This window comes from Herpailurus yagouaroundi, unplaced genomic scaffold (genome assembly GCF_014898765.1).
Source record: "Herpailurus yagouaroundi ecotype Mexico unplaced genomic scaffold, PumYag 181, whole genome shotgun sequence".
NCBI classification, from domain to species: Eukaryota; Metazoa; Chordata; class Mammalia; order Carnivora; family Felidae; genus Herpailurus; species Herpailurus yagouaroundi.
Window position 1 is genome coordinate 24,656,937 of NW_024412412.1, and position 22,446 is coordinate 24,679,382.

General features: G+C 38.4%; 1 protein-coding gene across 1 annotated transcript in view; it reads left to right on the plus strand.

Annotated features, from left to right (window-relative positions):
* Window positions 1–22,446, plus strand: part of DLC1 (DLC1 Rho GTPase activating protein) — a 563,102-nt gene that overhangs the window by 21,618 nt on the left and 519,038 nt on the right. The window lies entirely within an intron of this gene.

Here is a 22,446-nt window from a genome sequence, read left to right on the forward strand (position 1 = left end):
AGTTTATGTTAATAGGAAATTTGTCCTCTATTATCTGTACACATTCTTCCTTATGTCCGTCTTGTGACAATACTTTGTTTCTTCTAAGTCTTCTTGCCCCAACTTAAACATTCCCAGTTGTAATAAATGTTCCTCATATGATGCAGCTGCTATTTTCTGGGTGAATTCCTGTTTGTCATTTTTCCATGCAGTGCTTATTGCCTAGAACTTCACGAAATTCCCCATGTGTTTTCACACTAGGGCATACTGGAACAAGACTGTCATCTCCTGAATTTATTTTACTCGTCATCACATTAACTTTTGTTTTTTCAAGTGGCATCATATGAAGTCTCATGTTGAGAGGCTTCTAAATCTTTCCACATATGTTTCTGTTAAATAATGTCATCTTCATGTTGTACTTTTACAGATGACTTTGTGTGTCTTAATTCAAGATTTACAATTTCCTTAGTACATTTCGGGCAAAAAGATTGTAGCGATATCCTATCTTATCTAATTTTCTATGATTTTGAATAGGCAACAAGTGTACTAGTGGAGAACATTCTCAGCTTTCCCCCCAGAATTTGAATAATGTTGAATGCTAACCATTATGTAATGCATGTTTGCGTTCATCTCCGCTCACTAAAAATGAAGTTTTGAAAATATTGACATCTGGGCTTTATGTATGTGTGCCTGTACCATCTGGTGGATGTTATTTCCTTCTGGAATAAAAGAATTACATAGTCTTCTAGGAAGGCAAATTTGGCATACATAGCCATAAATATAGAACAAAATGAAAAGAACAAATTGGTCAGTAAATTTCAAATCTGTATTTATTAACAAGCAAGTAATAAATGTAAACATCTGGAATGTGTAACCACTGAACCAAATTTAAATCTAATTCTTAAATACATCCTCATTTTATTTTCATTAAAATTGATATTTTTATGCTATAAATGGTTGTACTTTATGTTCATATTGCAGATTCAGAGTATTCATTTAGTGGGATAGTTTTATGTTTCAAATAGATTATTTTCATTCAGGTCTTAAAAGCAGCAATTTCTCTAAGGTGCTTGATAAATATGTACTTTTTATGTTTACCAGACTTGTATTTTTTTCTTCTTTCCAAGGTTTTATTTGTATTCCAGTTAGTTAACATGGAGTGTAATATTAGTTTCAGGTGGAGAATTTCAGGAGATTCATCACTTATACAACACTTGGTGCTCATCACAAGTGCTCTTCTTAATGCCCATCACCTATTTCACTCACACGCCACCAACCTTCGCTCCAGTAACCAGCAGTTTGTTCTCTATAGTTGAGTCTGTTTCTTGGTTTCCTTCTCTTTTTTCTCACTGTGCCATTTGTTTTGTTTCTTAAATTCCAAACACAAGTGAAATCATTTGGTATTTGTCTTTCTCTGATTGACTTAACTTCACTTAGCATAAATACTCTCTGGCTCCACTCATGTTGTTGTAAATGACAAGATTTCATTCATTTTTATGGCTGAGTAATAATCTACTGAATATAATATATATATATATATGTGTATATATATATATACACATATATATACACACACATATATATATATACATATATATATATGTCTTTATTCATCAGTCAATGAAGTTTTGGGCTCTTTCCATAATTTGGCTATTGTTGATAAATGCTGCTATGAACTTTGGGGTGCATGTATCTCTTCAAATTAGTATTTTTATATTCTCTGGGTAAATATCTGGTAATACAATTGCTGGATCATAGGGTAGTTCTATTTTTAACTTTTTGAGGAACCTTCACACTGTCTGTCAGAGTGGCTGAACCAGTTTGCATTTCTTCCAACAGTGTAAGAGGGTTCCCCTGTTTCTGCATCCTTGCCAACACCTGTTGTTTCCTGTGTTGTTAATTTTAGCCATTCTGACAGGTGTGAGGTGATATCTCATTGTAGTTTTGATTTGTATTTCCCTGATGATGAGTGATGTTGAGCATCTTTTCACGTGTCTGTTGGCCATCTGTATGTTTTCCTTGGAGAAATGTCTGTTCATGCCTTCTGCTCATTTCTGATGGGATTTTTTTTTTTTAGATGTTAGGTGTCATCAGTTCTTTATATTTTGGATCTTACCCTTTTATTGGATATGCCAGTTTCAAATATCCTCTCCCAGTCCATAGGTTGCCTTTTAGTTTTGTTGATTGTTTCCCTCGCTATGCAGAAGCTTTTTATTTCGATACAGCCCCAATTGTATATTTTTGCTTTTATTTCCCTTGCCTCAGGAGACATACCTAGTGAGAAGTTGCTATGGCTGCTATCAGAGAGGTTATTGCCTGCCTCTAGGATTGTAATGGTTTCCTGTCTCACATTTAAGCTGATAAACATTTTTTTGAGGATAGGAACATTGTGTCAGTTTCTAACTGAATCAAATTTTGTATTGATAGTATCTCTAGGGATGGAACTCAATTTAGTAAAAATTTCTGTGGTTTGCATTATCACCCCACCCTGAAGCAGTCACATATGAGGATTTAAAAAATATTCACCCAAGTTTATTGGAAAACTATGAAAAATAAATTCATTAAATTATGGTGTATGCCACCTGCTGGTTTTGGTCACCTATTATGCATTTCATCAGTTTCAGATATAACATCCTGACTTTTCTTGAGTGAACCTCATCTACCTCAGTTTTCAGTCCATATGGTCTCGTTGGGACCAAACCCATGCCCTACGCAGAGTGTGGGAAGGTGATGCACACCTGGCCAAACAGTCGGTCCCATCCTCTTAGGCACCAGGTATAAGGAATGAGCCTTCAACAGAAGTTAGAAAAATAAGCATCATTCCTACAACTTTTGCTGAAATAGGAAGAGAAGATCGACGTGTTTACTGAGATTACCAAGCAAGTAGGAAACGAGCGCAGGCATGTTGGAGAGTATTTTTGAAATCACTTGGAAATTACACCTCAATGTGAAAGACCACATACAGGAAAATATAGCTGAGAGATGGAGAGGTATTTCTGAATATATTGTTTCATCCTTTGGATCTTGCTGTACCTGAAAATCAATTTCTGGACTCTTCAGTTGTGTGAGACAATAAAGGTCCTTCCCCCCCCCCCCCCCCAACCATTTTTAAATTGAGATTCTGCCCTTTTGCGATGGAAAGGTGCTGATTAAATTGCAGCTCACCCTCACAATTTTCCCCAGGCCCTGGTTCCACACTGGACAAGCCTTTCCAGGATAGACAACTGGATTGCCATGATAGTCATGTGTAGTTTCCAGTACTTCCCCCACCAGCAGCAAAAAATATATAGTCAGGATATATTAAGACACATGCCAATTTAACTGCATTAAATTGTTGCAATAACAATTAGAAAAAGCCATAGTCCTCATGAGCAAGAGACAGTAGAAGCAATCTGGAAATGAATCTTTCAGCTAAAACAGTGGTCAGAAGACTATGGTCCATGAACATATCTAACCCACCACCTGTTTTTGCAAATAACATTATTAGAACACAGCCTCTCCCTCCCCTATGGACCGTTTTTTGTGTCACAGTGGCTGATTTGAGTGGTAAAGACTGAGACTCTATTATCTGCAAAACCGGCAATATTTACTCTCAGGCTCTTTACAGAAAAAGTCCGTAGATATCACTAGTGGATCACCAAGTACACTAAAAAGGGCTCAAATGTGTCCTTTTATGAGCTCATAAGTAGCATGTGTCTGATCTCTGGAGCCCAGGGTCCAAAACTATGCTGAAATGGCCAGTGTGAAACTCAATGGCCAGTTATCTGCATTTCTATTTTAATAATCACATCAAAATAAGTGAATCATAAAGCTAAAGGTATGGAAAGGTTTTGCTGTTATTTCAGGATATAAAAAAGTAATGATGTATGTTATTTCAACTATAGAACATTAGACAACCCATAGTCTAAAACGTGAGTTCTTACAGTGTCCACATCTGTCATAGGAACATTTAGTGCCAACCATTTCAAATGGTTTTTATGAATCCCAAAAGAAAAAAAGAAAAAACAAGTAATTTATGTAAGACTATATTGAGGTTTTACGTAGAGTTATACAATGTAGAGCTTCCTACATTTTTGGTATGCATGGGGAAAAAAGACTGAACATAACTTTCTTATGATCTAAAGGTATCTAGAAATTTACATCACTGAGCGTCTCAGCCCAGGGCTTAATTCATCTGGCTTTTAATTCATCTGTGCTGTTGCCAGTAAATCTGTCTATGGTTGCAAAACTACATCAAGATTTTAGAACACTGTATTTACAGAACATAAAACAGACATGACCATGAAAATCTACATGTGGTTGTTTTCCTCTGTGACTTTTATACTTTCTCTGCTTGTGGAAATCTAACAAAAAGAACAACTTAAGAGGCCTCCAAAAAATATCCCAGGAAAACATCCCTTATGAAAATTTCTGCTGCCACCACTTGGGGAGAAAAAAAGAAACATTTTCTTCAGATTTCCAGTCCATTGGTCAGGAGTCTTCGGCTTTTAATGTCTTTAATAATTACTGGGTTCTATGTCCATTTTCAGGTACCTCCCCACAAAGATTCTGTTTCAGTGGGTACAGGATGGGACATAGCTATCTGTGTTCTAACAAGCATACTAAAACAATTCAGACATAGGCACTGGAAAGCTCTGTTTTGAAAAACCGCATAGGGGCGCCTGGGTGGCTCAGTCGGTTGAGCGTCCGACTTCGGCTCAGGTCATGATCTCGCAGTTCGTGAGTTCGAGCCCTGCGTCAGGCTCTGTGCTGACAGCTCGGAGCCCGGAGCCTGTTTCAGATTCTGTGTCTCCTTCTCTCTCTGACCCTCCCCCATTCATGCTCTGTCTCTCTCTGTCCCCAAAATAAATAAACTTTAAAAAAAGAAAAACTACTGCATAACCTTCCCTGCTTCCAAAGTAATGAATTTTCCTATCTAGTTGTATTAGTTGATTTTTGCTGTTTAACAACAAAACACAAAGCTGCAGGGCATGCAATGAGCAGCTGTTGTTTAAATGACCGAAATAAGCTGGGTATCTCTAAGTAGCTCTGTGTATGAAGGTTGGGCTGGCTTGTATGTCCGGGGTGGGCCGACCAATCTGCTCCTCTAGACCGGCTTCAGCCGACATGACCGAGGCAAGTCTCATCCTCCAGCAGACTAGCTCAGACCTGTCCCCATGGTGATGCGGAGACGCTGAAGTAGAAGCCGGGTAGGTCTCTAGAGGCCTAGACTCAGGACAGGTTTGCTGCGGCTTCCACTTAAAGTGTATAGGCAAAGCAAGTGACATAGTCAAACTCAGAATTACAGGCAGGAAAAATCCTTCCTGACACTTTAGTGGGAAGGACTGCAAAGTAACCTGACAAAGGGTAGGGGGACAGAGAGGTGAAAAATTGAGGACATTATTGCAGTCAAGCTCTAAAAAGTACAGAAAAAGCTCTGGACTGAAAGTGAATAGTGAGTCATGAATTTTATTTGGGGGGACATGGGTTGGTGGACATGCTGAGTCAAGGGCATTTCTGGAAATGGCACAGTGTAATCCCTTCGTATCAAGGTACTTATCCACAGCCGACACTGTCTTTTCTTCTGTCATCCAGTGAAGTATGTATACGCTGCTGTGCAAGTTCACACTGAGTATAAATACAACTTTACATACTGTATTAACATAATATAGTGCTATGTGTCAGACAGAGTTGAGTTCATGAAGCCATCCAACGAATCCAAGCAAACAGAGTTTTATATGAAAGGTGAAAGCTCTCAAATAATAATTATGAACATTTTTTAAGAATCATGCGTTTGAAAATCAATGATCTCTTACTTATTGTGAAAAAACTTAAGGTTTCACATTTTAGAATGCATGATGTCCTGGGATGCCATGTGTTCAAGCTCAAAGCTGTGATAAAATATATTTTTGAGTACGAAAGAACATACATTTTCAAAGGAGGGTATAAAATGCCAACAATACATTATCTTGGAATTTTTCTTGAATTCCTTTTATATTCAGGATAGATAGTAACTGTGGCTCATACTTGCCTATTAAACTATATTATCTCAAGACCTAATAATTGTATTCCTTCTATATTACATGCATGCTGAAATAATAAGACTGGCTTTCTTTAAACATTTCCTGAAATTGATACATCTAAATTCAGTCCGGTTTTGGTTTTTGTTTTTGTTTTAATTAATGTGGATTAATGGAATTTTGCATTATAAAAATATCAATATATCTTTATTTTAATGAATTACCCCAGTCCTCTGAAAATTGAAGCTTTTGTGTACATAACATGTAAATATTTAACAGAAATCATTTTGACACATACATAAATCAGTGCGGGGAGAGTCACTGTTCTCAAAGTAAATACAGAGAGTGAAAAGATAAATTCCTAGTCTTGTGCCTGGTCCTGTCGTGGGAGAACATAAGGACCTCGTTACAATAAATAGACAACTCTTTCTTGTAAACTCACATCTCAGACATTTATAAAAATGGGAATTACTGGCGATAAATACTCTTGAGTTGGAATGCCACAGGAGATCTCCTGCTTAGGATTTCTTTTTTTCCAAAGTCCTCGCTAAGTCCTGATAACCAAGGAGCTTCGAAGAAAAAAACATGAGAAGGTACAGAAGGCTGATACGCGTGGGGTACTGAAAATCAAAGTTCTCATTTTCAGAACACGTTCATTGTTAATAAGAATGCAGTACCCTTATGCCATTTTTGTTTCCTGGCTGGAGTTTCTACCAGACTTTCAAAAGTGCCAAGGGCATCCCATCCCCCAAGGATCCAATAAATTTGTTGATTTGATGTTAGGGACTCGATACCATCAAAAACGAAGTGAACCATGTAAGAGGGCACCTGCTCATTTGGAGCTGTTTGATCATGAATTAACTAAGGCAGGTTCCTAACCCAAAAATACCAATCACACACTGCCTATCAAATCATCATCTTACTTTATTTCTTATGATTTTGAAAAGCTTCACCTTTTTGTTGTTGTTTTGAAAAGTTACTTGAAAAATGGAATAGCTCCTGCAGGATCTGTCCGTGAAGCTTTTTTATGCAATTACAGTTGGTATTTAAATTAATATGGTAGTACCGGATAGATTCCAGATTAGAATGGAGAGACTTCCAAAGAGGAATATGAGAACAGCAAAGAAACTTGCATCCAGCTCTAACTAGAAACAAGCTCAGACTCTCCAACAGGAGGCGCTTTGGCTGTTCAGACAATAAAGGACTAACCAGGTTTATGTGCCATTCCTACTGGGCACCCTTAATGTATCCGTTCCCTGAGGAAAACTGGGAGGGTGTGCTTTTCCACTGGTTGGGTTACTAAGCAGTAACCGGGAGGGCAGGGAATTTGCTTGTTCACCTCGGTATCACTCAGACCCCAAACCCTCCTGGCAAATAGTTGGTGCGTGATAAATAATGGAATGAAGGAATTACAGATTTTAGATAGTTTTAAGTTCCCCGTAGAATTGGTGATTTTATAACAAGTGTAAAGCTCTCATTTATGCGTATGCGTGTGCTATAAGTATGCTGTTACTGGTTTGAGACAAAGATCTAAAGCATCCATAACAGGACCTTTTAGAGATAGGGTTTACATTTCATCTTGACAGCAGTGAACATTTACTCTTCATCCACCCACCATCACCAAGAAAAAATACCTTCAAATTTCTTATATCATTGATTAGAAGTAAAACAAATCAAAGCCATCGGACCAGTTTAATAAGGATGTTGCCTGACTTTCTCTACTGACACAGTGGATACCTTGGTCTGAGTAATGACGCTCAGTGAATATAAACATATTGTATAATTGACGCTTCGTTAAAGCAATGTGAAGCATACATGGAGGGCTAAGGCCGCCAGAGAAATTTCTCATAAATATGTAGGTTAGGACAGAAGTCAATGCTTCTAAAAATCCTTTATACTGCTAACCCATACCCCATAAAAGCAAATAATAGCCTCAAGAAAGCCATCCCCAGATGGGGCCACTTCAAAATAAAAGCCCTTTGCAGGTCACTTCTGCCTTCTATTCATCAGCCTGTGGTCCAGAATCCATGAGTCCTTACCTGTATTTCCTGAAGGGCTCTTCTGTAATGTTAAGTGAGCCAAGGGCCAATGAAGTCTCTGTAGACTTCCCTGGGGTTCTGTTTCCACACTCCACTCCCCACCTCTCCTTGACCCTATACAACGGAAGCCTTCCTATCTACTTTACCTCTCTGGGTAAACAAAGGCCAGAAGTGGGGAAAACAGTTAAACTCCTTTAAATACCTCTATTACAAAAAAAAAAAAAATCGTAATTTTAGTTAAGATTTTTAAAGCTCAAACTTGGGGCGCCTGGGTGGCTCAGTTGGTTAAGCCTTCAACTCTTGATTTCAGCTCAGGTCATGATCTCACAGTTCCCAGTTTGTGAGTTCAAGCCCTGTGTCAGGCTCTGTGTTGACACTTGGGATTCTCTCTCTTCTCTCCCTCTGCCCCTCCCCCCAAATAAATAAATAAACTTAAAAAAAAAAAAAGATTTTTAAATCTCAAACTTAACCTACCTTTGATTTTTATACCACTATATTGAGGTACGATTGACATACAAAAAGTTGTAGATATTTAACGTGTACAACTTGATGAGTTTAGAATTAGTGGACACGGGGAAACCATCACCACCATCTATGTTGTATATTCACCACCTCCAGAAGTTTCCGTTTGCCTTCTTTATTATTATTATTATGATTATTAGAATCAAAAGATAGAGTGGTGGTTACCAGGGATTGGGGGCAGGGAATATGTAGGTGCATTTGTCAAAGGATACAGAGTTTCCATTATGTAAGATAAATAAGTCCCGAGATCTTCTGTACAGCATAATGCCTGTGGTTAACGACACTGTAGTGTATACTTAAAAATTCAATAGAAAGGCAGCTCTTATATTAAACATTCTTACCGCATAAAAAAGTAACTGCGATTTGTATTACTTCTTTAGTACAGCCCTGTCGGGATTTTTAAGTGAACAAACTGCAGTGAATAATACTAGAAATGTTTGCTCAAAAAACACTAAGAAATGTTGGCCTGCGTTTATTCTTTTTTTTTTATTCGGTCTTTCCTTCGAGAAAAATGTGTACTAATTTAGACAGGGAATTTGATCCACAGAGGAAATACATAAGGATGTTGAGGGAGAAATGAACCAGGCACTTGGATTAGCTGAGCAAAATCTAGAAAATCTGTAGTGTGGGAAAACTAACAAGCAAAGAAAAACACATGCTCTAAATATTTTACAAGTTTAAAAGCCAATTGTTGACTGTGAAGGACTCAGTCCTGGTAAATCTCCAGGCTTCTCTGCTTTCCATTTCTTCAGAACAAATTTAAAAACAAAACAAAACAAAAAAACATGAATTTAAAAACTCTGACATTGTTATTTTTTATAATCTAGTCTCATAATCCTAGTATACATATTAAAAATGCACAGTTTCTATCACATATTTTACTATGTATCGTAGTGTGTATATTCTTTGAATTTTTCTAATATTACAAATTGAAATGTTTGTATTTTTCATTGTCATGAAAATATTTCTAGTCTTACAGATTTAATTCTTCACTTCTGTGGTCTGGATAGCAGACTGATCCTGTGGTTTTCCTTGAATGAAGAAAACTCTTTCTTTTTTTTAAATGTTTATTTTTGAGAGAGAGAGAGTGCAAGTGCAGAAGGGACAGAGAAAGAGGGAGAACAGAGGATCAGAGCAGGGTCTGCGCTGACAGCAGAGAGTCCTGTGCAGGGCTCGAACTCACGAACCAAACCCATGAGATCATGACCTGAGCCGAAGTCAAGAGCCAGACAGCTGCTTAACTGACGGAGCCACCCGGGCACCCCAAAAGTTCTTGTTACGTGTGAGAAAGGTAAAGAGCGCGTGTCCATCTGGGCGTTAAGCTGTTCTAGATCTTCTATTTACCCCCTGGATCCACTCTCCGTTCTTCTCCCTCAACTCAGTGCGGACTTCATGGAAAGATACTTTCTGACTTCAGTTTCATTTGAATGGAGAATGCCAGCAAGAGAATAATAAAGGGAGGGAGGAGAATGGGGTCAGGGATTTAACCTCCTTTTTGCCCTCCCTGGAGAGTCACCTTGGAGACGGGCAACTTCTTTCAAGTAAAGAGGTCATAGTTAATGTCAGTACCCCTCTTCAGATAATCCCTCCCCCCGGCATCTCTGTCTCTCCCTCTCTACCCTCCCTCCTCTTTCTCCCTCCTTCTCAATACCATAATCTTAATACCTTAATAGCCCTGGGATCCTCACATGCTCTCTCTTAGGTCCCTTGCTCCTAACTTACATCTTTGAGAGTAAACTAAACGTGCCTCTTCCCTAGTTGTCGACCCTACTCTTCTTCTGGCTATAGCAATCAGTAAGAGCCATGTACTGATGGAAAAGGAACCTGCCTTCTCTGCCTGCAAACCCTCACAGCCCACTGCTGCCCCACCGAACCTGCTGTCTCTGAAGTCACTGGTGGTGTTCAGCGTCCACAATCCCACTCCTCTCAAAATAGCCTTCCTTACACTCTCTGTGCCCTTCGAAGCCCTGGAGAACAGCATTCATGCGTTCTTTCTCACACATGTTTTGGGTCACCTTCCACCATATCACTTTCTTCTTCCGTCTCCTTAAAAGTTTTTCTCGGCTACTCCTAAGTGCTGTTGTTCTCCAAGTCTCTGCAGCCATTTCTCTAATTCTACCGAATTCCAACAGTAACTACGGTTTTAATTACCGCCTACACTCTGAGGCTTCCTAAATCTATAATTCCAGATCTTTTTGCTAATTCAAGGCCCGTATATTCAACAGTTCCATTATCAGTTCTAATGTGATCCCTTGGATACCTCAAAACATAGATGTCGGTTTATTAACCCATCTGTATCTCCAACCTAGCTCTTCTCCTGAATATTCTCGCTTAAGTAGATATTAGAACGATCTCCCTGGGCACAGAAGACAAGAAGAGTGGATTCCGGGGTGTGCCACCAGATCCCCTCCTTTAAGACAAAGGCATGCATTTCCCCAGTTGCTACAAGAATGCAGACAGCTTGTGGATGAGTCCCTCCCCCAAAAGTGCCCTTAGGCACAAAGAGAGCTCCTTTGCCCAAAGTTATGCCCTTTTCCCCGGGGACAGTCCATATCCAGTGATTGCTAAATATGGAGGAGCAAAGGCCCACCCTCCTGTCTCTACTGGGAACAGCTCTGATGGCTCTCCCAGCCCCAGATCACCAGTACGTCAAAGAAGGCCTCTGCTGCGAGTACATCAGAGTTCAACTTCTCACTCTGCCCAATCCTGCTTTCCTCAGTCTCTTCCAAGTGTTATTCCTGGGAATACTCCCCCCCAAAACTGCCTGCACAAAATCTTACCTCCGTGTCTCTCTTCCAGGAGGCCCAATCTAAGAGAGCAGGAAGTCAGTGCCAGTCTTCATGACCCCATCTTCCTTATCTCCTTCCTGCAATGGCCACAGTCTGAATTCTCTCTTCTGAATAATCACCCTTTCTTTGAATCTGCCTTAGTTTAGATCTCCATCATTCATTATCAGTATTAATTAACAGTTAGAGTAATTAACTGCTAACGGTCTGCCTAACTCCAGCTTTTCTTTCCTCTGTCTTATCTCCACTCTGCTGCCATTAATGACCTTTGCAAATAAAAAATTCCATCACATCACTCTCCTGTTAAATTCCCCTGGAGCTTTTATAGTGAATTGAATTCTTGCCTACATCTATAGCATCAAACCCTTTACTTACCTTACTACTATTACTACCATTGCTATTGCTGTGGCCTCTGCCATCACCCCTCACACACATACCCACTCGCTTACTTGGAATCTCAAAAAATCCGCGCGGCTCTGGTTTTACCAATAGCGTATGCTCCTTTGTGCTTTGCTGCCTTTGAAAATGCTTGTCCTTCTACCTGGACTGTCTCCTTTGGTATACTCCATCCTTCACCTATGTTTTCTCTAGCTCTGAAACTTTAATATGTGGCTCCTGTTAAAATGCAGATTTTTGACTCAGTAGATCAGAGGCTGCAAAGACGGTGCCTAGTCAGGGCGCTATCCATAGAGCAGCAAGGTCTGAGTGAACTCTGACTCATTTGTTAGGAAGCAGACACGCAAAGCTATTGTTATTTAGTGGTGACATCTGAGTAGGAGCGTTACTCTGATATAAAGCAACACTGGATACTATTCTTATTCTCATGTAGTCCACTTACAGAGAATTTGTCCAGGGGAGAATATATCAGGGATCTGTGAGGTACCTCTTTGTCGCTGGTCTATTCTCCCCGGTGGCAACCCCACTGGTTGTTCATTGTTTTACGATGACAGTGTTCTCTAAAAGATCACCCTATCTACCAGTGTCATCTACAAAGTGTCGCTAGTAACAAATAAAAGCAAATCAGTATGCAAGGGAAAAAAAAACCCTAAAATTAATTTAAAATGTCCCAAGCTAGTTGGAGTGATAGAACTACAACCTGTCGAAGTTAAATTAACCTCAAAAGTAAGTGGCCATAGGGGAGAACTTACCACGTCTCTTCCAGAAATGAGTGACCCTTACCTTAAAAATGTTTTGTCTTATTAACATGACATCAGACAGGGTATTAGATTAATGCTGTCATTCTTGGAAATTAATGAAGTCTGAATTACAAACTTAAGTTCTTTTAATACAGTTCTAATAGCATTCATATATTTCATTTTATTAAAACCAGCATATATTTGCTCGTGAGGTTTTTGCAGTGGGTATTCAAGGAAAAGATGGAAAAAGGATAGATCACAAAAAGACTAAACTAGTAAAATAAAAATCAAATTTATAATAATAATCAAAGACAAATAATAATTAAAATATTATTATTACTGAAAGATTAGGAATAAAAAGTAGTCATGGCAAAAGAAAGAATTCACCAGGGATATATGATGATTCTAAATCTGTACGCATTTGAAAACGTATACCCCAAATGCGTAGAGTAAAAACCGATACAGTCACCACGAGAAATGGATAAATTCATTGTCGTACTTGGAGATTTTAGGATACCATTGTCAGAAATGTGTAAGTCCAGTAAATTAAAAAGAATCAGGGATATTGAATCGATTTTAGTATTTTGGGGCCATATCTTGCTAATCCTCCCTCTTTTATTATTAACACTGCTACGATGGTGGCAATTGTTTGCTGTAACGGTAGACTCCTCAGAGTCCCCTGGAGTGAGTCTGTCTGTTCGTGGTGGACCTAAGGAGATTGTCGGTGGCTGTTTTGAAATAAAACCATCTGTAACATTAGCTGGGGCCCAGCTGGATGCATTTGGCCTTCAGCCAATTAATATAGCCATTACAATCTTTTCCAGTTCATCTTTGGGGGACTCATTCCTTGAATTTGACTAGACTTTGACATTTTTTTTTTTTTAATGCCAAAGCCTGCTCTTTTGGGGGCAGCCCTGAATAATTGCCTTAAATTTTCAATGGACAGAGAAGATTGATTTCCAAATGAGGGCTTCCTCTGCTTTCTGATGGGGCTTGGGCTCAGAGGCCGCAACAAAGAGAAGAAGCCTTTTTTCCTGAGTCTTTTCTCTGTCAAGTTAGGAAATCCGTGAGAAGCACCCTTCCTCCAGGATACCCCTGGTGCCTGCCCTATCACTCTCATCCACTCTACGAATCCTTGGACACACCCTTGTCAGCTGCACAATGCAGGAGGAGCGTGGAGGGGTATTTCTTTGTATTTACACCACCTGTTACATAGGAATCACAAGTATTCTCCCTAAAAGTTATGGGGCAGGGCACCTGGGTGGCTCAGTACGTTGAATGTCCGACTCTTGATTTCCACCCAGGTCATGATCTCATGGTTCATGAGATCGAGCCCTGCTGGTCAGCGCAGAGCCTGCTTGAGATTCTCTGTCCCCCTCACTCTCTGCCCCTGTCCCCATGCTCACATGTGCACATGCACTCTCTCCTAAAATAAACAAGTAAACACTTTTTTTCAAAAAGTTATGGGGTATTCTCCCTTGAATAGAGCCCCCCTCATCATTTTACTAGAGATTCCATCACAACAACTGCTTGCATGGTCTTTGGTTATTACCACTCTTCAGTTTCTCTACCAGGCTAAGCCAAGGTAGCTTTTCTCCATAGACTAGTAAGAACCTAAGGGCAAACTTATTTTTTTCCAGATTTATTGAGGCGTAATTGACAAAATTGTATAAATTTAAGGTGTACAATACAATGATTAGATATACACATATATCGATTGACTCATTTTTCACTGATGTTTGTATTACTTTTGGTGGACATACCACAATTTATGTACTCATTCCCCATTGTGAAATGGTCACCATAATAAGATTATTTAATGCATCCAACATATAGTTACCTTTTTTTTCCCCTTTGTGATGAAAACATTTAAGATTACTCTATTAGCAAATTTCAGGTATACGATACCATATTATTAACAGCAATCACCATGACATATATTAGGTGTTCAGAAGTTATTCATCTTGTAACTGTAAAATTATACTCTTTGACCAATATCTCCTATTATCCTCACCTGCCCCCATTCCCTGGCAACCAACATTCTATTCTTTTTCTATGAGTTTGACATTTTTAGATTTCACTTATAAGTGGGATCATACGGTATATCTGATTTAGTTCGCTTAACATTATGGCCTCAAGGTCTCTCCATGTGGTTACAGATGACAATATTTGCTTATTTTTTTAATGGCTGAATAATATTCCAGAATAATATTATTCTTATATTTTGTGTGTGTGTGTGTGTGTGTGTGTGTGTGTGTGTGTGTGCATACCACATTTTTTTCTATCCTTTCTTCCATTGACTGCCACTTAGGCTATTTCCATGTCTCCCTATTGTGAAAAATGCTGCAATGAACATGGGACACAGATTTCCCTTCAACATAATGATTTTATTTCTGATATATACCCCGAAGTGACATTTTTCCAAGGAAGACATACAAGTGGTCAATAGGTACGTAATAAAGTGCTCAACATCACTCATCATCAGGGAAATGCAAATCAAAACCACAATGAGATAGCACCTCGCACTTGTTAGAATGGCTATTATCAAAAAGACGAGAGAGAGCAAGTGTTGGTGAGGATGTGGAGAGAAGGAAACCCTTGTGCACTGTTGGTAGGAAGGCACTTGGTATATCCACTATCAAAAACAGTATGAAGCACCCTCAACAAATTAAAAATGAAACAACCAAATTGATTCTTGTCCTCCCATGTTTGTTCCGTTAATTCTAGAAACCCTGCAAAGTTTATTAATTTTGGAGGTGCGGGTGGGCGATAATTTTTGCAAATTCTAAGTTCTGTGTAATTTCTTTTATACCTAGACTTTTGCCTGACAGCTATGTAGAGCCCCGAAACAGGTGCATTTATTACCCATCCGTCTCCATCCCTTTTACCAAAACAGAGGAAGGTAGACAGGTCACCTGATACAGCAGAAAGAAGACCGCTCAGATGTCAAGACAAGTCTGAGTAGGTTTGCAGGATTTGTAAGAAGATGCAAAAGTAACCATTGTACGTCTCAAGGATTATCAAAGGGAAAGGGATCTCCGTGAAGCTGCTCAACTCCTAAAACTGTCATTATCTCACCTGTACATCGTCTGATGGTTTAAATAGTAGATGAGTGCCTGGACTACTGGAACCATCTATTGTATACCAATCCACAATGGGAGGCCTGTTTTGTCATGTATCTGTGCATCATACTTATACCCTCTTTGGCACTGTGGACTCCTGCCTTGACAGGTAGATTTTACTTAGTATTATAAATTTGCCCCCCTCCCCCCCCCCATACTCTTTAAGCCCCCTTAAGTTGAATATTTATAGCTAATGTCCTTCTCTGCCTCCAACTTAGAAAGCCTCTATGCAGGCAAGCACACAGATACACAGACATGCACACCTTACACAAATATAACTAATCTTTGTGCACAGCGCATAGCACATAACTGAGCACCCTCCTCGGAACTGAAGGTGAAGTTATTGTGCATTCCCATGAGTTGAAATATTTCCCCCTAAGCCCTTCCTTCCATTGGCAGAGGGAAATCATCTATCAGAATCAGCTAGTGGATATTTTTACACCAGGCAAGTTCTGTCTGGAAATTCAGGCGTGTTGTGCTTACCTTTTCCCCGATTTGAAAATCAAAGCCGCTTAAGCCACTTGTGTTGATGAATGTGTTTATTGACTGTGTTAGGATGGGGAAAAAATACTTCCTATTTTGTGATTCTGTAATCACAATTAAAGCAGTCAATTAAACTTTTCTCAGAATCAATTCTCTTTGCAAAAAGGAGCTAAACATTTTGTTCTCTGATGTTGCTTAGCAATGGGATTTATAAAGCACTGGTGTTGGAGTCACATACATGGTTTGAAAACTTAATTTTGTCATTAACTAGTTAGATAGTATCGATTAAGTTATTTCCTCCCTCTGACCCTCAGTTACCATTTAATCAATAAAACGCATATGTGTGTATATATATATATATATATATATATATATATATACACACACACAAAAGCATCAGACTAGACTTTTTTATTGTTCATTTCACAATCTGTATCCTTTTGAGAGGACAGTTATGAAACCATTCTGACGTACAAATGGCATGAATAATGATACCATCAACAACTGTATATTCAATACCCATATTAGAAACACAGTTGGGGCCTCCTGTGAACCTTCCCCAAGTTACATTCCCAGCCTCTGCCATAGTTACCTTTATTATGGATTTACTTTTTATTATTCCCAAGCATTTCTTTACTATATCTGTATGTATTCTAACCCATCACTTCCTGTGAATCATAGCATACTGGTAAATTCCTTGACAGTTTGCTGTTTCCCTCTTAACATAATATTTGTGAGTCTCATCCAAGAGTATATACTAACTCTCATTGACTCATTTTTCACTGATGTTTGTATTACTTTTGGTGGACATACCACAATTTATGTACTCATTCCCCTCTTGATAACATTTCACTTTTCTGGTTATTTGCTAGAACCCACAGTGACACTATGACCACTGTTAATACAAGTCTCCTTAATTGGTTGTATATATCTCTAGGAAAGGAATTGCTGGGGCGTAAATTATACGTATCTCAAATCTACCAGATTATGACCAACTGTTCTCCAGCATGATTAAAACTATTTATATTTCCTCATCAGTGAAAAGAAATCCTGCTGCTCCATATCCTGGCTAAGACATTTGTTATTGTTGGGCTTTTTAGCTTTTTTGAAGTCTGAGGGCTGAGGAATGGCATCTCTTTGTGACTAATTTGCATTTCACTCATTTCTAGTGAGGGTGAGAATTTGTTCCTGTGTTTATTGGCCATCTGTATTTCCACAGGCCTTTTCGGGTCTTTTTCTATTTTTCTACTTCGTTGTTTTCTTTTTGTTACTGACTTATAGTTTCAAAACTCTATTTTGAATACTAATCTTTGGTAATTTTTTGCATTCCAAGTATCTTCCCCAAACTGCCTTGTTTTTTTGTTTTTTTTTTCATTTTTTGTTGTGTCTTTTGCTACCCAGACATTTTCAGTTTTAATCTTTCCTTTAGCATTTTTACTTCCTTTGTCTTGTTTAAGAAATCCTTCATCTCACCTTAAATTTTCATAAATAGTCTACTTTCTTTTATTCTAAATAATTTAAAACTTTCTTTCTTTCTTTCTTTCTTTCTTTCTTTCTTTCTTTCTTTCCTTCCTTCCTTCCTTCCTTCCTTCCTTCCTTCCTTCCTTCCTTTATTTTTTCGGGGGCAGGTATTTATAATATCAACCTTGTCATCTATAAATTTTCTATATATGTCAGAGCCAATTCATAAGATTCTTGTTTCTTTACTCTCGGCCTATTTGTCTCTGCTTTTGTCTAATACTGTCTTATTCAATAAAACGTTATAAGCCTTGTTATCATAGGACAAGAGCACCCACTAAGTTTTTCTTTTTTAAAAGTATTCTATTTCTTTTGAGCTCTTTGACCTCTTTAAATGTATTTTTAGGGGCGCCTGGGTGGCGCAGTCGGTTAAGCATCCGACTTCAGCCAGGTCACGATCTCGCGGTCCGTGAGTTCGAGCCCTGTGTCGGGCTCTGGGCTGATGGCTCAGAGCCTGGAGCCTGTTTCTGATTCTGTGTCTCCCTCTCTCTCTGCCCCTCCCCCGTTCATGCTCTGTCTCTCTCTGTCCCCCCCAAAAAAATAAATAAACGTTAAAAAAAATTTTTTTTAAATAAATGTATTTTTAGAGTCATCCTGCTAATCAAACCTCTATCAAGATTTCTATTAGAATTGCATTACCTTTATGGAGAGAATTAGTAAAGAATTGACATTGATATTAACTTGGTTATTTTTATCCATGAACATAGAATGGCTCAGTTAATTTTTCAGTTCCTTATATACGTTTATTTTCTTTAATATCTTTTAGTGAAATATTATACTGTTCTCCAGATAGTTTCTCTGATCTTGTGATTGACTTTTTCCTAGGTACTGTATATTTTTTGTGGCTATAGTTAATCATGTATTTTGAACTTTATGTTTTCAAATGTTTTTTTTTTTTCCTTGGATGTAGTAAATTATTTTTGTAGATTGGTTGTATATCTAGCAAGTTTTATACATGAATAAATATATATCACTAATTTATATTTAATTTTTAAAATTTCTAATATGGAGGGCGCCTGGCTGGCTCAGTCTGTTAAGCAAGTGTCTGACTCAGTTTCAGCTCAGGTCATGATCTCATGGTTCATGAGATCAAGCCCCACATAAGGCTTTGTACTGACAGTGCGGAGCCTGCTTGGGATTCTCTCTCCCGCTCTCTCTGTCCCTCCTCTGTTCATGCTTTTTTCTCTCTCTCAAACATTTCAAAAATGTTTCAGTATTATTTGTGCATTCCCTTTCTCTTTTTCTTTGAAAAACTCTTCCAGATTTGACTACTCTATGAGTCTCTTTAAACAGTCAACTTTGGATTAAACAGATTAACTTTGCTAATCCTCTCTTGTAGTTTTTTTCTGTTTCATTAACGTCACATTCATTTGTTATTATTACTTTTTTCTATGATTTCAGGTCTATTTTGTTTCTTCTGTAATTTCTTGACTTCGATTTTTATTTCACTAATTTTTAGATCATCTTTATTTCTAATCTTTGCATTTGTGGACATGTATTTTTCTTTAAAAATTTTTTTAATGTTTATTTTTTAGAGAGAGAGAGAGAGAGAGAGAGAGAGAGAGACAAAGCACGTGCAGGGAAGAGGCAGAGAGAAAGGGAGACACAGAATCTGAAGCAGGCTCCGGGCTCTGAGCTGTCAGCACAGAGCCCAAAGCGGGGCTCAAACTCATGTGAGATCATGACCTGAGCCGAAGTCTGAGGCTTAAGTGACTAGGCCACCCAGGTACCCTGATAAGCTTTTTAATTATGTTGTTCAAATCTTCTTTATGAATTTTTATCTGCAGAGTCTATTATTATTGAGAGATGGATACTAAAGTTTTCCCCATGAAGAAGAACTTTTCAAGTTTCTCTTACAGCTCTAACAATTTCTGCCTATAAATATTTGTGATATAACTACAATCCAGTGTGCAATCGTTATATTTCTTCGTGAGGGTGAACCTTTTATCATTATGTAATAGCCATTTTATTTCATTTCATTTCATTTCATTTTATTTCATTTCATTTCATTTCATTTCATTTATTTTATTATCTTTTTAGAGCGAGGTGGGGGTAGAGACAGAGGCAGAAGGAGAGAGGGAATCATAAGCAGGCCCCAGGCCCAGCGCGGAGCCCAAAGTGGGACTCAATCCAACGACTCTAGGATCATGACCTGAGCCGAAATCAAGAGGCAGATGCTGGGGTGCCTGGGTGGCTCAGTCAGTTGAGCGTCTGACTTCAGCTCAGGTCATGATCTCGCAGCTGGGGAGTTCAACCCTACATAGGGCTTGCTGCTGTTAGCCTGTCAGCGCAGACAAGGCTTCAGATCTTCTGTTCCCCTATCTCTGCCCCTCCCCTGCTTGTTCTCTCTCAAAAATAAATAAAGATTTAAAAAAAGAAAAAAGAGGGGCGCCTGGGGGGCTCAGTCGTTTGAGCGTCTGACTTCGCCTCAGGTCACGATCTCGCAGTTTGTGAGTTCGAGCCCCGCGTGGGGCTCTGTGCTGACAGCTGGGAACCTGGAGCCTTCTTCAGATTCTGTGTCTCTCCATCTCTCAGCCCCTCCCCCGCTCATGCTCTGTGTCTCTCTGTCTCTCAGTAATAAATAAACATTAAAAAAAAATTTGTAAAAAGGAAGAAAGGAAGAAAAAAGAGTCCGATGTCCCATGCTCAACTGACTAAGCCACCCTGGTGCTCCTGTAACAGCCCTTTTTATACCCATTTTACTTTTTTGCCCAAAAGTCCATTTCCTTACAAGAGGCCAGTTAACCCAGTTTTCCTTTGTTAGTATTCACCTGGCTTATCACTATCCTTTTACTCTCAACTTTTCTCATTCCTTAGTTTTAGATGGACCTTTTAGATGGACCTTATGTGTTCCATCTAACAGTCTCTCTCATAACTGATAGGCTTAGTCCATTCATATTCTTGGAGATCATTGATATTTTTGGCTTTATTTCTACTACCATTACATCTAGCTTAGTTTTTTCCTCTGTTATCCTGTATCTTTCCTGATATACTTTCTGTTGATTTTTTTTACATTTTTATTTTCTTTATTCATTTAGAAGACATAAGGTCCATCTTTCTCCTGGCTTACTGCTCCTTTAGCCTTAAGAAGCTTTACCTACTTCATTCGTAGCTTCTGCAGATTTATCGTACTCTTTTCTTAATGTGTGGGTGTGTGAACTCAGCTCTGCACTTGACTTTTTAAATGTTTATTTCATAAACAATATTTAGGGTTTTGTTGTTGTTGTTTTCTTTTTCTTTTTTTTTTTTTAATTGGGAGGGTTTTTCCTCCATACCAATCCATTCTGTTAGTAGAAAATCTTCACCCTGTTCTCCCTTTCCTGTTAACATCTCTTCAAACTGATCAGTCGGATAGTGAGGAAGATAATTTCCACCTCTGGATAATGGAAATTTTTAATAATTCTTAAAGACAGAAGGGAGAAAGTCGCTTTTTCCTGTTTTCTGACTGTCCATGCTGATAGCAGTCATCAAAGCTTATGTGGAGGAGTAGTTCTCTAAAACATATTCTGCTCAACTCCTGCCAAAAAAGTTGGCCACAATACTTTCTTGTAGACTCTAATTCTCTAAGGGCAATAAAAAATGTTTTATATGACTTTTAAAAGTTGCTCATCTCTCAATCGTGTTAAGTTGAAAAGAAAAAGATGGAATGACTGTACCTACTTTTTCTGAAAAATAATTTTTAGTAGCTGTCCTTAGACCCTAGAGCATAAATTGATGATACTTGGTCCACGTTGCAGCTTCCTCCCATATGTTGGCCTCCTTACTGTCTTTTAACGGTTCGAAATCTAGACTTAGAAGGTTGATGATGGTCGCGGAGACACTTAGTTGACTACCAGAGTTTCATGTTCCCCTCCCATAGTATAGAATAAGTTCTTGCAAGTGGCTGAGCGAAGGAGAGCTGTATCCCCAAGTCCCTTCTCCTTTGTAGATAGGTTAGAGCGTGTATCAATTTCTCGCCAATAGAATATGAGTGAAAGCGATACATATCCATTTCTAGGCTGAGGTATTTAAGTATCATACGTGTGAGATTCCTCACTCTTTCTGCCTTCTAGAAGCTTCATGGCACCAGGCTTATCTTGAAATTATAAAATGGTAGGATCACGAGAGGGAATTCTGAGTTGTCGCTTGGAGGACAGCCATGTAACTCACTCTTGACTGTGATATGAGCAGAAACCAAACATTTTTAATATTCACCCCCTGAGATTTAAGAGTTGTTTATGGTATCAGTTGCCTAACCTAGCTTGTACAGTGACACTTTTTTTCAACGGGCACCTAATACTTTAAGCCTCCAAAATTCATGGCCGTTGTTAGTTGCTTTTAGGGTAAATATCTCCACCCAGGAGGTGCAATAGTGGCGATGTGTTTTTCAGTGAATTATTTCATATTTTTTACCTTTCAGGGTTTTTTGATGAAATTCCTTCAAGGGAAACACACACACATATATATATTTTTTCATATAATTTTCATATATTTCATATAATATATATATGGGAAAGCTGTGTTTGGAGGTGCAAGCATTTTTTAGTATATGCGGATTTCAAAGAGAGCATATTTGTTATTTACATTAAATTTGCTCTGAGTTATTAATAGAGCAAATTAAATTACTGTTCAATGTGGTGGTAAGTAGAGCCAATTTCATTATGCTAAGTGGTACTTAAAATGCTCCTAAGTCTTCAATCATTTATTATCTTAGACAGCACATAATAATATGCTAGGTTTTTTTTTTTTTTTTCCAGTGAATGCTTTTAAAGGTAAGGGACAGCTGTGTAAGAAATCAGTTTTAAAAGATCCACTCCAATAGCTGTAATTTAACTTTTTTAGCAAGTGGATAAAAATTAACTTCACCTTTATATAAATACATG